Genomic DNA, 19,601 nt, shown 5'->3' with positions numbered 1-19,601 from the left:
ATTACAGTGTCAGAGAAAAAAAAAAAAAAACTGACCAGCCTAGAATTCTGCATCCATGAAATTATTCTCTAAAGGTGAAGGAGAAATAACGATTTTTCTCAGACAAATAAAAACTGAGGGAACATGTCAACTACACCTCCTTATAAAAATGTTAAAAAAAATTTTTTTTTTTTTTTTTGCTTTTTTGTCAGTGGGAAAATAGTAAAGGTCAGTAATGAAGAGCTAGCTCAAAAAAGAAGAGTCAGAAGGAATAAATGTTGCAGAATGAAATCTTTTATTTTTCTTACTTTTATTTGAATGAAAGATAACTTTACATTTAATATTACAATAGAAACAATGCATTAGGGGAGCACAGCATTTGGATGAGAGGAGTGAACGATGGGGGTGTCAGAAGGGAGGAGAGGAATGAATTTGGAAAGCAATGTTTAAGGTCCCTACACTAAACATAAAGCAGTTTGTGTGAAGGTGACTCTAACATTGGTTAAAAATATAAAATATATACCGTGGGATTACCATTCAAATTATTTTTTTAAAATAAATATCGTATATTTTAAGGGTGGGAGAGACAAATGATATCATATAAATGTTCAGTTAACAACAGGTAATCCAAAAAAGGAGTAATAAAGTTGTAAAAACCAAAATTAATGAGTATAAAACATTATAGATAGACAATAATCCATTTACATTAATATATAACTTTAAAGGTGACCCAACTAAATATACCATCAGAGTGGATTGGAAGACATCATCCAACTATATTTTGTCTACAAGACACCTCTTTTAAAATACTTATCTAGGTTGAAAATAAAGAGATGCAGAAAGATACGACATATGAAAACGAATTTAAGAGAATCTGGAATAGCCTTATTAATTTCAGACAAAACAGACTTCAGAGCAAGAAAAGTTATCTGAGATCAAGAGGGCACATTGTATAATGATGAAGTAGTCAATTCTACAAGATGAGACAGAAATGTTCAATGCGTATGCACTAAACAAGAAAGCACCAAAATATAGGAGACAAAGACTGACAGACCTGGAAGGAAATATAAACAAATATACCGTTATAGTTATAGATACAAAAAACCCACTCTGTTAGTAATTAATATATTATGTAGTTGTAAAATTCATAAAGATACAAATCACATGACCAGCATTGTCAAATAAACTTATCTAATTGCCGTTTATGTAATACTCCCTGAACTAAAGCAAAATATACATGCTTCTTAAACCCATATGGAACATTCATCAAGATAAACCACTTAATGGGTTATAAAACTCATCTTAAAAACTCAAAAGAATGGAGCTCCAGTTGTGGCTCAGCAGTAATGAATTCAACTGGTATCCATGAAGATGTGGGTTCTATTCCTGGCTCCACTACCAGTGGGTTAAGGATACAGTATTGCTGTGAGCTATTGTGTAGGTTGCAGAAGCCGCTTGGATCTGGCATTGCTGTGCCTTGTGGCGTAGCCTGGCAGCTACAGCTCCAATTTGACCCCTAGCCTGGGAACTTCCATGTGCTGTGGGTGTGGCCCTTAAACAGTAAAATAAAATAATAATTCACAAGAATAATGTTAAAGTTTTGGTATGTTTATTTCTTTTTTTGTGGGGGGGGGGGTGTTGGCCTTGTCTGAGGCATGTGGAATTTCCTGGGACAGGGATCAAACCTTGCCACAGCAGTGACAACACCAGATCCCTTACCCACTGAGCCACCAGCAAACTCTAAGAATAATGTTAAAGGTTAAAAAATATGTTGAAGCTCTAATCCCTGGAATCTGTGTATCTGACCTTATTTGCTTGATGTAATCAAAGACAAGGATAGAAGAGTGAGACTTAATCTACTATGATTGGTGCCTTTAAAGCAATGGAGAAGGTGGAGGTATATAGACAGCAAATAGCCATGTGAAGACGGAAGCAGGGAGGGGTGTTATGTTGCCACAAGCCAAGGGATATCTGGAGCTATTAGGAGCTGTACGGGGCAAGGAAGAATCCTTTTCTGAGTCTTCAGAGGGGACATGGCTTAATTTAAGACTTTTGGCCTCCAAAACCAAGTGAATAAATTTCTGTTGTTTATGACAGTCAGTTTGTGGTACTTTGTTATGGCAGCTCTAGGGAACACATAGAAATCATACAACATGTGTCTCTGACCATCAGTGGAATTAGACTAGAAATAAATAAGAGGAATATTTTCAGAATATTCATAGATACCTAGAAATTAAACGATACACTTCTAAATAACCAAAGGATTAAAGAATTCTCAATAGAATACACACACACACACACACACACACACATATAGAATAAAAGGGACGTGAATACACACGCAACCTATCAAAGTTGAAAGAAGCAAAAGCATTGCTTAGAGAGAAATCTGTATCTTTAAATGCATACTTACAAAAATGAAAAAGAAATACATAAATCAATACCCTAAGATTCCATCATGGGAAACTAGATAAAGATGGGCACTTTAAGCTGAAAGTAAGAAGAAGCAAGATACATTCAAATTACAGCAGAAATCAATAAAATTGAAAACAAAGCTACCATAGAGAAAATCAACAAACTCTAAACTAGTTCTTGAACAAGTCAATAAAACTTCTGTATCTGTACTCAAGATAACTACTGTGAAAAAGAGAAGAGAAAGACAGAGAGAATGAGAATTATTAGAAATGAAAGGAGGTCATCACTAATGATCCCACAGACATTAAAATGATAATAAAAGAATGTTTTCCACAAATATACACCCACACATTTTGTAACATATCAAAATGAACAATTCTTTTTTTTTTTTTTTTTTTTTTTTTGTCTTTATAGGGGGCGCACCCATGGCCTATGGAGGTTCCCAGCCTAGGGGTCGAATCAGAGCTGTGCTGGCCTACGCCACAGCCACAGCAACAGCAACACAGGATCTGAGCCACGCCTGCCACCTACACCACAGCTCAGGGCAATGCCAGATCCTTAACCCACTGAGCAAGGTCAGGGATCGAACCCACAACCTCATGGTTCCTAGTCGGGTTTGTTAACCACTGAGACACAACGGAAACTCCCAAAAATGGAATAATTCTTGAAGGTCACAAACTATCAAAACTCATACAAGGGAAAATGGATAACCAGTAAAGTCTACATCTCATAGTAATTTAACAAAAATTAATAATCTTTCAATAAAGAAAATATAAAGCACAGATGGTTTAACTGGCAAATTTCACTAAATATTTAAATCAGAAATCATCCCAATTCTCCAAAATTTCTTCCAGAAAATAGAAGTAGCCAGAACATTTCCTACCACATTTTTATGAAGCCAGCTTTACCCTAATTCAAAATTAGATAAAAACATTTCAAAAGACGAAATCTAAAGACCAACATCTGAAATAAACAGTTCAAACATTCTCAACAAATATTAGCATATCAAATCCAATAATACAGATAAGTAATTATACACTACAACCAATTATACCAGGCAGTTTTCACATTCAAAAATTAATTAAAGCAATCTACTACATCAAGAGGATAAAAAAGAAAAAACATGATTATATTAATTAATGCATAAAAAGGACTTGCAAAATACATCATGTCTTTTTGATAAAAACTTTTAGCAAACTAAGAATAAAGAAGAAGTTCCTCAATTTGATCAAGAATATCTACAAAACTCCCAACAGCTAACATCATTTAATTATGGAAACCAGATGCTTACCCTCTAAGAGTGGGAACAAGGCAAGGACATCCTCTCTCCCCACTCCTATTCAATGTCATATAGGAGGTCCTAGCTAACGTAATAGGATAAGAAAAGCAAATGAAAGATATACTTATTAAGACAGAGAACTAAAACCATATTTGTTTACGGATGGCATGATTGTTTATGGTAGAAATGCAAAACGTTGCAGTCATTTTGGAGAACAGTTTGACAGTTTCTTACAAAGCTATATATAGCCGTACTTTATAATCCAGCGATCATGCTCCCAGATATTACCCAATTTATATGAAAATTTAAATCTACAAAAAAAATTGGAACGTGAATGTTGTATCAATTGTTTTCATAATTGCTAAAAACTGGAAGCAACCTAGATGTCCTTCAATTGGTTAATGAATGAATGAATAAATAAATAGTAACACATTTATACAATGGAGCACTATTCACCACTCAAAATTAACATGCTGTCAAGCCATGGAAAAGCATGGATGAATCTTAAATCCGTATTGCTAAGTGAAAGAAGCCAGTCCGAAAAGACTATACAATGTATGTATCTTTCCATTTATATGACACTGGGAGAAAGCAACCATTAGAGACAAGAGATATAACTGGTTATCAGAGGTTTGGGGATGTGGAATTTTTAATATGTGAAGCACAGGCACTTTGAGGAATTGGTGAAACTAACTTGTCAGCAGAACTTGACAGAACTTGACAGCACAAAGGGAATATACTTAAGTATGCAAACTTAAAGAAAAAATGTAGGAAGTTGGGGAAACCTAGGCTAGAATGTAAACTGTGACAAAACAATCCATGTTGGAAATGTACAAAACAACATCACTAAAGGGAATTGGGGGAAAAAGTCCCTGAACTAAGTAACTTTGGAAATGAGCCAAAGGCAAAAAGAACTGTGTATACTTACCATTTCTTTGTTTCCTTGTTATCAAGTTGTTTTTCATGGGGTTACAGGTTAGCAAAACTCAAGGTCATAAAAAAGTCTGAAAAATTTTCAAATCCAAGAAGAATTCAGTGAGACATGACAACTAAACACAATGGTACTGTAGCCTGGATCCTAAGCTAGAGTAGAGGATATCAGATCAAAACTTAAAAAAAAAAAAAAAGTATGGACTTTAATAATAATGTAGCAATATGACAAAGGCACCAGAGTAAGTAAGATCTTAATAAAAAATTGTATGAAGTATATATGGAAACCTTCTCTGTAATTGTCTTTGCAAATTTTGTGTAAATCTAAAATTATTGTTCTAAAAAAATTTTTTAAAAGAGTAGCTTAGTAAATTTGCATGGTAGCTGTGGTTTATTAAAAAAAAAGGTCATCACATAAAAGCAATACTTATTTTATTAAACACAGCTGTGTGTGTTTCTGTGCAAACATGTGTATGTGTTTGTTAATAGGGAAGAAAATATTCTGAAAGAATAGATTAAAAAACCCACAAATATTTGTGTAGAAAATTTCAAATCGAGGTTAAAATTTAAATCTAATCTTAATGTTATTTGTAATATTTCAAAATATATAAGGAGAATTATGCAATGGGTTATTTGAGTATTTTTTTTTTAAAAATTAGAGGGGCAGTGTACTTAGATTCAAACTATGTGCATCAACCACTACACCATTCTTTGTTAGCTCTGTGGTTTGAACAATTCTTGAACAACTTTTCCCTCCTATGAAAAGCAAAAACAGTCATCTCTACCTAAGCTTGCAGCAATTCCTTTACCATGTAACCCTCACCTCCCCAGACAGAGAATTCTTCTCTCAGTTATCACTGCCTTCTCAAATTATGTTCCAAATGAGTGATCTATAACGGAGCCATGAGTTTACTGTGTTAAGAATCTCCGGATGGGTAGATGAGTTGAGGTGAGGGATTTGTTGAAAAGGTTATCAATGTACTTATTTATTTGCTTATTTATTACACTTTTATTTTATGCTGGAGTATAGTTGATTTACAACGTCATTTCCTATGTTGTGATAGTTTCATGTGTACAGCAGAGTGATTCAGTTATACACATTTCCATTACTTTTCAGATTCTTTTCCCACATAGGTTATTACAAAATGTTGAGTAGAGTTTAGACCCCAGATAATGTTTCTCAAAATCAGTACCACTGTCTAGTGCATATTTTGAGTACTTAATCTCCAAGGCAAAAATACATTATAAAATAAGCAAAACATCGTATACTTATGCACAACCATCTAGAATATATTGTAATTTAACTTTATTTACAAAGTCTCTGCTTTGCATGCACTCTTTCATATATAAATATATTCCTCTATAAATGAAATATGTCACACGCATCTGAATATATCACATACATAATGTGATAAAGGCTCATTAAACAGACCAAAAGAGGAATCTCAGCAAGCGCTGCATCTACAGTTCTTGCCAAGTTACCATTTGTTTCTCTTTTAATTCCCTGAAAATCCTAAAACAGTACTGCTTACAAGAGAGGAGCTATAGAGACCCAATACTATCATGGCAAATTCTGAAAAATGACTACAAGCCTAGAATATTTGTGTTAGTGGAGTTTACAGCTAAATCATGAGAGGACTGAAATAGATTATCTCTAAGACCTAATCTTATGCATTCTCTGATTCCAATAAACATATAGTATAGTGTTAAACTAATTAAACAAGACTATTAGATTAGGTCTTCATGTCACGGTGACAGACCAGAATCTAAGGCTGAAAATGCCTCAAGGTTATGGTATCAACACACTAAGGATAACCAATCACAAATAGCCAACTAGGTTTGAAGCTATAACCAGTGAAATAATAGCCTTTCCTTGCTTCACACTTTCTCTGATAACTCTGTCCCCTTGCTCTGGAAGGCAAAGTGCTCCCAACCACTTCCAGTTTGTTGCTGCCTGATTCCAATAGATTTTTGCTCAAATAAACTCTGAACTTGTTAATATGCCTTCACTTATCATTTAATAGTTCACAGCATAAAAATTAAAAAAATATAGGATTTCCCTAAACAACAATACTATCATTTTAAGTCACATATCTCATTGATTTTATTTTATTTTATTTTATTTTTTGTCTTTTTGCTATTTCTTGGGCGGCATGTGGAGGTTTCCCAGGCTAGGGGTCGAATCGGAGCCATAGCCACCGGCCTACGCCAGAGCCACAGCAACACGGGATCTGAGCCGCGTCTGCAACCTACACCACAGCTCACGGCAAAGCCGGATCGGTAACCCACTGAGCAAGGGCAGGGACCGAACCCGCAACCTCATGGTTCCTAGTCGGATTCGTTAACCACTGCGCCACAACGGGAACTCCATCTCATTGATTTTAAAATGATACTGGAAATCCAAATTTTCTTGCCCTGAGTTGGCTTCCTTGCTCTGAGTTTATGAGCATGTTACAGTTTGGACTGTTATGACTTGAGTCATCAATTGTCCTCAGAGACTCCAGAGTAACCTGGAAAGTGAAGACCCGTATAGATTTCTATATATCACAGGACATACCCTTTTTCTCCAGGGAGGGAGGAGTAGAAGCATTTGCCATCTATGTTTTTCCAGCAGGCAGTGTTCTTTATGACAGGCTTGGTGAACAGAACTTGATGTTCTATCTTCACATTTCTGAAACAAATCAACAACTTAATTTTGAAAGTCCCAAGTTGCTTAATATTAGACTATCAGAAGGAAGTATAGACCAACATTAATTTTATAAAAGACCAAGCATAACAGATAGGATTAATAAATACAAACTAAAAGAATCAGGAGTTCCCATCATGGCTCAGTGGAAACCCAACTAGTATCCAGGTTTGATCCTTGCCCCCCCTGCCCCCCTGCCACCCTGCCCTGCTCAGTGGGTTAAGGATCCAGCGTTGCCACAAGCTGTAGTGTACATCAACTCCTAGCCTGGGAACTTCTATATGCTGCATCTCTGCCCTCCCCACCTCAAAAAAAGAATCCATTAGTCCAATAGGAGGAAACAAGGAAATTTTGGAGACAGATATATGTAAGAAGCAAAATAAAATAATAATAATAATAATAATCCTTAGGTAATTCTTAGATCACTATTAATAAATATGAGCATGTTAACATATTTTAAAATTTGTGCTTATTCTAGTATTTGACCATCTCTATTTAGAATGCATCAATAAAACTTTTTGCTTGGAACCAACAGAATCACAAAATATGTGTAATTTTAGGCTACAGAATGCACAACCCTTGCTGAAAATGCTGTGAACAATGTACAGATGAAACCAACATGACCTTGAACACATTCAAGGCCAGTAATAACAATCTTTCTTTACCCCTTTATGGTATCTCGGGATATCAACTCCTTCCCAAAACAGTTCTCGAGATGTGGGTGTTCTGTAAAACCACTCAAATTATTTGAATCGTTTCTTCTAAATTCTCTTAAGGCAGAGGGGAAAAAAACAGGGTCTAATTTATAACTCTGAAGACCAGGACCTAATTTATAATCCTGAAGTTCACTGGAGATTTTAAGATACAGCAGTCTCAGCTCACTGGCTACTGAGTGAAAGGTCCTTTTTTTATTTTTTTAGAAACAAACATTATATTACAGTGGTGTTTAGCCCAGCTGGGGATGCCTAATGTAGCTTGAAATAAGTTTTGTTATGAAGTAGTGATTCTGAGTTGGAATGCCTAGTCTTTGCTAGCCAGGGGGGGTTTACGGAATCTAGCACTATCTTGAGAGAATAAATTTGAAATAAAGGCATGCATTGTAAGGGATTATAAATACTGCTTCAGCTGCAACCACAGGGTTTTGGTTTAATTTGTTTGCAGCTCTGTTGCTGTGCAGTACTTTCCCTTTCTCCGATATTGCTAACTTGAGCTTCTTTGGTTTCCATAGTGATATCTCCAGGGAATTTCTCCTACTAGGTGTTTAGCTTAAGATTGTTGATTCCTGTCTTATTCTGCATCATAAATCCATTTTATGCTGAGTATCACCAAAAGGTATTAGAGAATCTATTTGGAGAATCAGTTTGTCAGTCTTCTCTATTTCCCAAACTGGATAAGGCTTGAGATTCTAAAATGTAGAAATTCTTCTAAAGAATCAGAATAAATCCTTAAGAGCAGGCAATCCCAAATACTTTCCAAATAACTGCTTAAAAAGGATGTTTAACCAGATATTTTAAAATAACCTCAAAAGCAATGAAAAAAATCCATAATGATTAGCAAAACTTTTTGATTCGTGATTACTGATGAGCTTATTATATAATTTAAAATACTAATTTAAAAACTAATGCTAATAAATTAGAGACAAAATTACCATAAAGATTACTGTATGAGGCACTATGGGAATGGCATGAAATGGAATGGGATGGAAGTTAACAGACTGGGCTCTAGTCTTGGGGTTTAATCAGAAGCTATATGACCTTGGACAAATTAGTTCATCATTCAGGGTAAGTACTTTCTTAGCTTACTCAAACTTAAATGAGTACTCTAAGCACATTACATGCATTTGATAGGTACTATTATTTTCCTTTATTTCGTATTTTGCAAATGATTTTTATTTTTTCCATTATACCTGGTTTACAGTGTTCTGTTAACTTTCTACTATACAGCAAAGTGACCCAGTCACACATACATATATACATTCTTTTTCTCACATTATCCTCCATCATGCTCCATCATAAGTGACTAGACATAGTCCCTAGTGCTATACAGCAGGATCTCATTGCTTATCCATTCCAAAGGCAATAGTTTGCATCTGTTAACCCCAGATTTCCAGTCCATCCCTTCCCCTTCTGCTTGGCAACCACAAGTCTGTTCTCCAAGTCCATGAGTTTCTTTTCTGTGGACTTTCCTCGATTTTTAAAAAAAATTTATTTTTGTCCATTTAGGGCCACACCCATGGCATATGGAGGTTCCCAGGCTAGGGGTCCAATCGGAACTGTAGCCGCCGGTCTACGCCAGAGCCACAGCAATGTGGGATCTGAGCTGCATCTGTGACTTACACCACAGCTCATGGCAAGCCGGATCCTTAACCCACCAGTCAAGGCCAGGGATCAAACCCATGTCCTCGTGGATGCTAGTCTGGTTGATTAACCACTGAGCCAGGACAGGAACTCCAGACTTTCCTCTATTTTTAAATGAGGAAACTGAGGCACAGAGAGTCTAAGGATATAACTAGGATCACACAATTAATAAAAGAGTAATCCTATTAATCAGCTTTTAAACAAATCCAAAATCAGCTCTGCTCTCTTAACCAAGACTGTGTATATTATTTGAACCAAATAAACAACATTGATAGAAAAACAGACTGAGGTTAGGTAACTTACTGAGGGACACTTGGTTACTCGGTAGCATCTTTCAGATGCACATCTTATATTCTTTTCTCAAACACACAACATATAAGAATGCTTATGTATTTTTTTAATACTCAACTATGCTTTGTCTTTTGAGAAAGGGAAATTAAAAGAAGCAAACACTGTAATTAAATTCTTACAAAGAGAAATAAAAAAGAGTGCAAACATTGTAAATGTACACAGGATTCTCCCAAACAACTGGAAAATATTACAGAGGAAATTTAATCTTATTCTCAGTGTTTATTTTCAGAACTATAATATCTTTTAGGATAAAGAATGATTTAAAAGGAGTTCCCGTTGTGGCGCAGTGGTTAGCAAATCTGACTAGGAACCATGAGGTTGCGGGTTCGATCCCTGGCCTTGCTCAGTGGGTTCAGGATCCGGCTTTGCCGTGAGCTGTGGTGTGGTTGCAGACGCAGTTTGGATACAGTGTTGCTGTGGCTCTGCCATAGGCAGGTGGCTACAGCTCCGATTTGACCCCTAGCCTAGGAACCTCCATATTCCGTGGGATCGGCCTGAGAAATGGCAAAAAAGACGAAAAAAAAAAAAAAAGAATGATTTAAAAAATCAAACTTTTTCTTAGAGTAATGGTGATTTACATATTTATAGATGAATTGCGCACCTCTGATGCCTCCCAAGACTCCACAGCCTTTGTCCCATGCCCGTCCCATCCCCAAGATTCCATTCCAAGCTTGTCTTTTACTCTGGCCTTTTGGTTCCAATCATCTTCAATCAGCTGTGATGCTATCTTGCCTCTGCTGAATCTCCTTTTTTCTGCCCCACCTTGTTTCTGAGGCTTCGGTCTGGGACACTCATCTTCAGGAAAATGCCAACACTTATGCACCTGTAATTTGTTTTTTGTTTGTGTCTTTTTTGGCCACCCTATGGCATATGGATTTCCAGGGCCAGGGACTATAGCCAAGCTGGAGCAACCTATGCCACAGCTGCAGCAATGCTGGATCCTTAACCCACTGGGCTTGGCTGGGGATTGAACCTGCTGTTGCAGAGACACTGTGATTCCTCTTGTGTCACAGTGGGAACTCCTGAATCTGTAATTTGGGAGCAGGATACTTGACCAGTAGGGGAATGATGCTGGAATCACTTCGCCAAAAAGTTATGTACATGTGATCCCTTGACTTAGTTTCTGCTTTCTGTGGAAACCCAAGTAAAGCCATGAAGTTAGAAGGTCCCAAAGCTCTATTTTTGTGAATTTGCCCTTATTTCTACCTATTCCCCCTTATCAGGAGGATACATATATTATATTTTCCCCAAAATTTGTATGAGTACTTTTATCCTTGAATGCATTAATTCTGAAGTTTGTTTCAAATAATCAACTGAGAGTCAGAAAGACAAATACCATACAATATCACTTATATGTGGAATCTAAAATATGACACAAATGAACTTATCTACAAAATAGAAACAGACTCACAAACATAGAAAAGAGACTTGTGGTTGCCAAGAGAGGAGGGGTAGGGAAGGAATGAACTGGGAGTTGGGGATTAGCAGATGCAAACTATTACATAATAGAATGGATGAACAAGGTCCTGCTGTATTATAGCACAGTGAAATATATTCAATATCTTTGATAAACCATAATGCAAAAGAATATGAAAAAATAATATATATAACTGAATCACTGCTGTACAGAAGAAATTAACACAGCATTGTAAATCAACTATACTTCAACAAAATAAATTTTCAAAGTCAACTGAAAGGTATTTTTTTATCAAGCTCTAAGTTTTATATTGTGCAGTAGAATATATATGTACTTTTCAAAATATAATTCATCAGTTAAAATGCATATAGCTGTGTACACATTATATACATGGAGTATATAATAAAACATATTATATACATGGAACATAATGTTTTAACAGTTTATTACGCCTGTTTTTTTTTGTCTAATTTAAAACAAAAATAAGATGATAGTGTGAGATAGAAACCAGTCCATACGTTTTATAAAGAGTTTATTTCTTTTTCAGCGCAAGGCCAAGCAATATCTAGAAATCACAGCCTTGCTTTCAGACGTCTGTGGGCTCTTTAATCTGCTGAATGGTTGTGGGCCTCAGACCAGCTATTTCTCATTCGGTGTCTGAGTGTGGATGACAAAGGTGTCATGCTTACTGCCCAAAGCTAAGGCAGTAATGTTCAGAGTCAAAGGTGGTGAGAAACGGTCGGCAATGATCTATCCCCCCATATTGCTTTTCTCAAAGAAGAAAGTAAGGATCCATGGTAACCTCCAAGAACAATTTAAATTTTTTTTTTCAGACATGGAAAGGCTGGATTCTCCTTATCATTGAAGTTTGTAGAATATGAATGACTTCCAAAGAAATGTACTGAAAGCACAAGGTATTCAGATGTCTCAACATTCGCTGTTTTTGAAGATAGGCAGCCAATTTTGGTAAGTGTACGTTGATTATTGTACAACTTTAATAATACTACTAGTCATAGTAACAAAGCTGTACAAACTTTTAAAAACATTTATGGAACAAAGCACTATGTACGAGGCATTCATATGAACTCCTAACATCTAGTTTGTAATGAATCGTCACTCATTGTATGGGTTAGATAGATTATTATCCTTGCTTTAATCATTGTAGTATATCTGGGCATTCTTAAAAAATCCTAACTATGAGCTAGGTAGGTTATTACCTTTGTTTTCCAAAGGAAAAAAGCAAAATACAGAAAAAACACTATGTCTAAGTTCACAGAGCAAGCATATGATGGAACAATGATGGCCGTTGGACAGTCTAACCAGAGAGCCTGGAGAATTATGTATAGAATTAGGGCTCCAGACTGTCAATGGACAAGAGTTCCCAGACTATTCGTATCACCTCATGAGAAGTACAAACTATTACATTGTGGGTTAACAGTGGAATGATGGATTTTAGGTAGAATTATATTCTAAAGGATCTCCTATTTTTAAAAAATGTACACAGGAGTTCCTGTAGTGGCTTAGTGGGTTAATAACCTGACTAGTATCCATGAGGATGCAGGCTCCATCCCTGGCATTGTTCAGTGGGTTAAGGATCCGGCATTCCCATGAGCTGTGTTGCAGGTTGCAGACAGGGCTCAGGTCCCACATTGCTATGGTTGTGGTGTAGGCTGACAGCTGCAGCTCTGATTCAACCCCTAGTCTGGGAACTTCCATATGCTCTGGGTGTAGCCATAAAAAAAAAAAAAAAAGAAAAAAGAAAAAAAGAAAAAAATTGTACACAAAATGCAGATACTGATAGAAATTAGTGTTTATTTTGATTGCTTTCCACATTTCTGAATTTTCTATAATGAAGATAATTACCTTTTAATAAAGATGATCATTAAAATATATTTGGGTCATAGAGCTATGTCAAAAATCTAATAAATAAATCTGTAAAGTATGCCACAGTCAAAATTTGCATCCTTGCAGTAATGTTTTAATTATAATTTTATAATAGGTAAATTGCTGCATATTATATACCATAAAACTCCAATCATATTTGTCTCAGTGGAATATTAAAATACAAGACTTATGAATTTAATGTTTGCTATTTAATTTCATCATAACTCTTTGATAGATAATCTCTTACTATAATTTTGTCATAATACCTCATACTGTAAAAGTTATCAATACAATGGTATATTTAAATTTTATACCATAACTATATATGTAAGGGATATTTAAACACCTCTAAAACAAAATTCCTTACTATATCTAATATATGACATATATTTATAATTTAAACAAAATTATGTTTCATATAAATGAATGTTGTATTTTTATATCTTAAGAAGATATTGTAAACTTAATATGGTTTAAAAGATTGAGTTCAGTAATTTTCTTCCCCAACAGTTACTAAGTTTCTTTGAGATTCCATGGATAAGGTGAAATAACACGAAAATATGTTTTATTGGTTGAGCTTAATTAGGTCCTATTCATTTATCTTGTTTTTATTGTCATTTATTCTAGGAGGTGAATCAAACAAGATGTTGCTGCAGTTTATGTCAAAGAGTGTTCTAGGTTTTCCTCCAGGAATTTTATAGTATCTGTCCTTACATTTAAGTCTTTAATCCATTTTGAGTTTATTTTTGTGTATGTTGTTAGAGTGTGTTCTAACTTCACTCTTTTACAGGTAGCTGTCCAGTTTTCCCAGCATCACTTACTGAAGAGGCTATCTTTCTTCCACTGTTGTTCTTTCCTTCATTGTCATATATTAGTTGACCATAGGTCTTTGGGTTTATTTCTGGGATTTCTATCCTGTTCCATTGATCTATATTTCTGTTTTTGTGCCAGTAACATACTGTTTTGATAACCGTAGCTTCATTGTATAGTCTGAAGTCAGAGAGCCTGGTTCCTCCAGTTCTGTTTTTCTTTTTCAATATTGCTTTGGTGATTTGGGGTCTTTCTGTTTCCATACAAATTTTACAGTATTTTGTTCTAGTGCTGCAACGAATTTCATTTGTAATTTGACAGGGATAGCCTGTATACTTATAATTTCTTTTGAATCAATAGATTCATCAACATAATGTACCAACCTTAAAATTTCAGTGGTTTAATATATATAACATTTTCTTCTCCTTGTACCTCATAGTCCAATGACTATGTCCTCAGTAGATGCCTGGGTCCTTCAGTATGAGATAGTGAAATTCCAAGATGTTTAAGTTAAAAGGTCAGAATAGCTCACTATCTCATAACACAGACAGAAGAATGACAGCTAAAATTCACTATATGAAATCTAAGTCATTATACTTATTGAGAAATTTAAATTATATTTATGAAATAATATCCTCTGAACTTAGAACTCATGGAAGGGAACTAAGTGTCCTGTGTGCCACTGTGAACAAAAAGGATCATCAAATGTTGGATAGACAACACCTGATTTTTATCTACAAACATGGTGTAGGTGTGCCTAGACTTCTGAAAGATGTCCTATTTGTAAGTTACAAGACTGTATTTTCTTTTTTACCTAAGTGGGAGAGAAATGCAGAAAACAGCTAAAGAAATAATGAAAAGTCCCTTTACAAGATTAAACTGAAAAAGGAAATTCATTATTTATAAATCTTTACAGATGAAAGCTAAGAGGGAATATGATCACCAAAGGAATGGAGTGGATGAATATCAAATGCTCACCAATCCCCAACTGTTAATATGTGAGAGAATCCTTTGAGGCAGCAGAAAAAGACAAATCAAAATAAGAAAAAATAAAATTACTGTCCGAAACCACAAACAATGGAGTGAGAGTGAAGAAAAAATGAATTAAATTAAATTGAAGCTGTATTCAAGAAAGGAGCTATTTTATCCTGTTATGAAAGGATAGAGATGTTTGCAGTTAATAGCTATATCTAGTTATACACATGCATACTCCACTTACACATTTACATGTAATCACTACAATTGTTGATGAGGTTGATTTAATATTCATATTATTATTCACTTTTACTTTATATGTATACTTACCTGTTTTATGTTTCTTTGATTTTGCTTTTTTGCCATCTTTCAGATTAATCAAACATTTCTATAATTCCCTTTTTTGCCTTTTATTAGTTGTTATACATTCTTTTACTACCCCTTTAATGGTTACTCTACAGTTTAGCATATGCATTCTTAATTTATTATTGTTGGATACAAGTAATTTAGTCTAGTCTGCTCAAATAGTAAAACCTTTAAATTTGATATATTACTACCTTTTGCATCATTTTGTCATGTATTTTAATTTTAAATACATAATTTATAGACATTACCATTATTGTATTAAGACAATATCTTACATGCATACATAGATCTACCTTTTATATTGTTCTTCATTACCTTCTACATGCCCCCATTATTATTTGAAATTATTTTCTTTTATTGCAGAGCTACTGACAATAAATTCCCTCAGTTTTGGTTTATTCAAAAACGTCTTTGTTTCACCTTCCTTTATGGTGTGGCCTCTAAGTATACAATTCTAAGTATGGTAGTTATATTCTTTTAGCAATTTAAAAATGTGATTATACTTCCTTCTGTCTTTCCTCATTTCTGCTGAAAGGTCAGCTGCCAATCTTCCCTTTGCTTCATTGAGAGCAATGTGTTGTGTTATCACTACTAAAATCGCATTTTAGATTTTTTTCCCCATTGTTTTTGGTTTTCAGTATTTATACTATAATGTGTTTAAGAAAAGCTATCTTTGGATCTTCCGCTTCTGGTTTACTGTGGTTATTGGCTCTGTGGATTGTTATTTTCTTTTTCCTTCTAAAATCATGTCTCATTTGTCTCAAACTCCAAGCCAGTTTTCTTTTTTTATTATATATAAATATGTTTTTTTTTCTTTTTAGGGCCATACCTGTGGCATATGGAGGTTCCCAGGCTAGGGTCTAATCGGAACTACAGCTGCTGGCCTACCCCACAGCCACAGCAACTTGGGATCTGAGCCACACCTGTGACCTACACCACAGCTCATGGCAACGCCAGGTCCTTAACCCACTGAACGAGGCAGGGGATCGAACCTGCAACCTCATGGTTCCTAGTTGGATTTGTTTCTGCTGTGCCACAATGGGAACTCCATCTTTTTTTTTTTTATTATTATATTTCTATTCTTTTCTCCCTTACTTTCTTCATGTATCCATGTTTCTTTCCGTGTATTTTCTGTTAACCTTTGCTAATTTCATTAATTCAGTGTCCTTCTGTTCCCAATTTTATGTTAGGCATGCATATTATGATATTAATTTCAAGTATTGCATTTTTTCAAATTTTTTTTTTTCTGCCACAGAGCTTACTTTTATACATATGTAAGTTCCATTCAACTGTTCCTGCATTAGCAATCTAGCAATCTTAATCTATTCTACTTGTTTGCATTTCTGTCTTTTTTTTTTTTTTTTTTTTTTGGTCTTTTGTCTTTTTGTCTTTTTTTTTGTTGTTGTTGTTGCTATTTCTTGGGCCACTCCCGTGGCATATGGAGGTTCCCAAGCTAGAGGTTGAATCGGAGCTGTAGCCACCAGCCTACGCCAGAGCCACAGCAATGCAGGATCCGAGCCGCATCTGCAACCTACACCACAGCTCACGGCAACGCCGGATCGTTAACCCACTGAGCAAGGGCAGGGACCGAACCCGCAACCTCATGGTTCCTAGTCAGATTCGTTAACCACTGCATCACGACGGGAACTCCCATTTTTTCAAATTTCAGAGAGTCCATTTATTACTTTTAAAAATTAAACTTGGACTTCCTGTCATGGTGCAGTGGAAATGAATCCAACTAGGAACCATGAAGTTGCAGGTTTGATCCCTGGCATCACTTAGTGGGTTAAGGAACTGGCATTGCTCTGAACTGTGGTGTAGGTCTCAGATGAGGCTTGGATCCCATATTGCTATAGCTGTGGTGTAGGCTGGCAGCTGTAGCCCCAATTCAACCCCTAGTCTGGGAACCTCCATATGCCGTGGGTGCAGCCCTAAAAAGCAAGAAAAAAAATTTAAACTCCAATAAATTCTATATCTTTCATTTAGGTCTTTATGTTGTGTTTCACAAGTTCATCAGAGTTAGTCTTTTTATCCAATATCTGAATCATAGCTTGTTGGCTTTTCTTATTAATTGCAAATCAGGTATCTTTACCTCTTTATAAGTCTACTGTTTTTTATTATATATTGGATATTGCGTACAAAAGAAATACAGAGACACTTACTGATATTATCTACTTCTGGGCAAATCATGAGATTTTTCACCCCAATCTGATCAGAAACTGAAGTGAAACATCATTAATTTTCAATGTTGGTAGAAGTCAATCCATGTATAATTTTCCCTTGCTCTGAAGGTGAAACCGCTTTAAAGATTTTGCTTGTGGGTTTGGTGGGTCAAAGATTTTCCAGCTTTGAAAAACTGTGAGAAACACAGTCCAGAGATTCCAGTCCAGGACTATCATTACAAACAGGGTCTGATCTGAAGAAGTTTTCCAGTGGATATTCAAGGGGATCCCTTTCCAGCAGTACCCTGTTTCTTTTTTGTTGGGAAACCATGAGAGATTTAACTCTGCTTTTTAGAAACTTTTAACCTATCTATTTTCCCAGAGAGCAATGAACTCACCAAAATTTTGGAACATTCAGTACTGTGTTTGAGTTCTTTACAGTTTCTAATTTTTCACTCTAACCTCAAATGTTTGCTTGTTTCCTTTTCCCCAGAAGAAACTCTCTACCTGGGAAAACTAGATCCTTAGGCCATGGTAATTTGGAAAATAGCTTCAGGAAAAAACAAAATTACAGATTGCTAGTCAAATGTGAAAAATAATTTAAACATATTCTCATTGTTTTTTTTTATCCTTTGATATCTTTAAACATAAAATAATTATAAATGGGTCCATTTTTTCCTATTAGTTGCTGCAGATTCTTGGGTTGCTGAAAATTACATATAAGACTATGAACTATTTTTAATTGTAAAAACAGTGTGCTGTTGGTGTGTTACCATATAGCAAACATGGATAAGATCAGTTTTTGCTAACTGAGGGACATTTTCATTTCCCCCCCCCCCTTTTTTTTTCTTTTTAGGGCCACAATTGTGGCATAGGAAGTTTCCGGATTAGGGGTCAAATCAGAACTGCAGCTTCCAGCCTATGCCACAGCCACAGCAACACCAGATCCAAGCTGTGTCTGTGACCTGTACCACAGCTCACGGCAATGCCAGATCCTTGACCCACTGACTGAGGCCAGGAATCGAATCCACATCCTCATGGATACTAGTTGGATTGCACCAAAACAGGAATTCCTGCCTTTTTTTTTTTTTTTTAACATAGCAATGTATAAATTTTCAGCCCAAATATTCACATTTACCCTGAATTTTGCCTTCATTTATAATCCACATTTTACATGTACTTTATAAGACAGAGTTCTTCAAATAGTTAATGATCATTTATGATTACTTTGATAGTCTACCAACTTTGTTATTGCAAATTTAGTTTTCCCAACTCTATACAATTCTGGAAAGTATAACGAAATCCATCTAATTATAAATAGGGACTCCATTAAAAATTTTCCCCAATGTGATGGTTAATTTTACAAATCAACTTGACTGGGCTAAGGGACATCCAGATAGCTAGTAAAAATTACTTCTGGTGTGTCTTGGAGAGTATTTTAGGAAGAGATTAGCATTTGACACAGTAAAGATCTACTTCCATCAATGTGGGTAAATATCATGCAGTTTGTTGAGGGACCAACTATGACCAAAAAAGTGAAGGAGGGGTGAATTCTCTCTCTTCTTGATCCGTAGCACAGATCTTCTCCTACCTTCAGGCATCAGAGGGCTTCAGGCTATTGGACATTCACCAGCAGCTCCCTATATCTCAGACCATTGGCCTTGGGCTAGAAGTTACACCCCCATCCACTCCTGTTTCTCAGGTCTTTGATTAGAAATTATACCACCAGCTTTCCTGGTTCTCTAGCTTGCAAAAAGCAAATTTGTTGGACTTCTCATTTTCCATAATAAATTTCACAATTTTAGGAATTTCACAATTCCTAAAATAAGTCTTCTTTTCTGTCTGTCTGTCTGTCTATCTATCTATCTATCTATCTATCTATCATCTATCTCCCACTGGTTCCTTTTCTCTGGAGAACCCTAGTACATTCTACAAATAGATATGTTTTAAATTTCCAAAATAAAACATGTAATCATTTGAATTTTCTATA

At 35.4% G+C, this 19,601-nt stretch overlaps 1 long non-coding RNA gene across 1 annotated transcript in view; it reads right to left on the bottom strand.

Annotated features, from left to right (window-relative positions):
* LOC100522921 (uncharacterized) overlaps positions 1–19,601 on the bottom strand; it is a 273,546-nt gene that overhangs the window by 63,056 nt on the left and 190,889 nt on the right. Inside the window, exons 2-3 of the long non-coding RNA XR_014837073.1 lie at positions 7,161–7,274; positions 4,602–4,677 (exon numbers count right to left, since the gene is read on the bottom strand). This is a non-coding gene — a long non-coding RNA (uncharacterized LOC100522921). The remainder of the gene's footprint in view (positions 1–4,601; positions 4,678–7,160; positions 7,275–19,601) is intronic.

The sequence above is a fragment of the Sus scrofa genome, chromosome 2 (assembly GCF_054392235.1).
Source record: "Sus scrofa isolate SSC_HxYL_T2T_F1_AM1 chromosome 2, Sscrofa_HxYL_maternal_Yorkshire_Landrace_v2.0, whole genome shotgun sequence".
Classification (NCBI taxonomy): domain Eukaryota; kingdom Metazoa; phylum Chordata; class Mammalia; order Artiodactyla; family Suidae; genus Sus; species Sus scrofa.
This window is presented reverse-complemented; position numbering and strand designations above follow the sequence as displayed.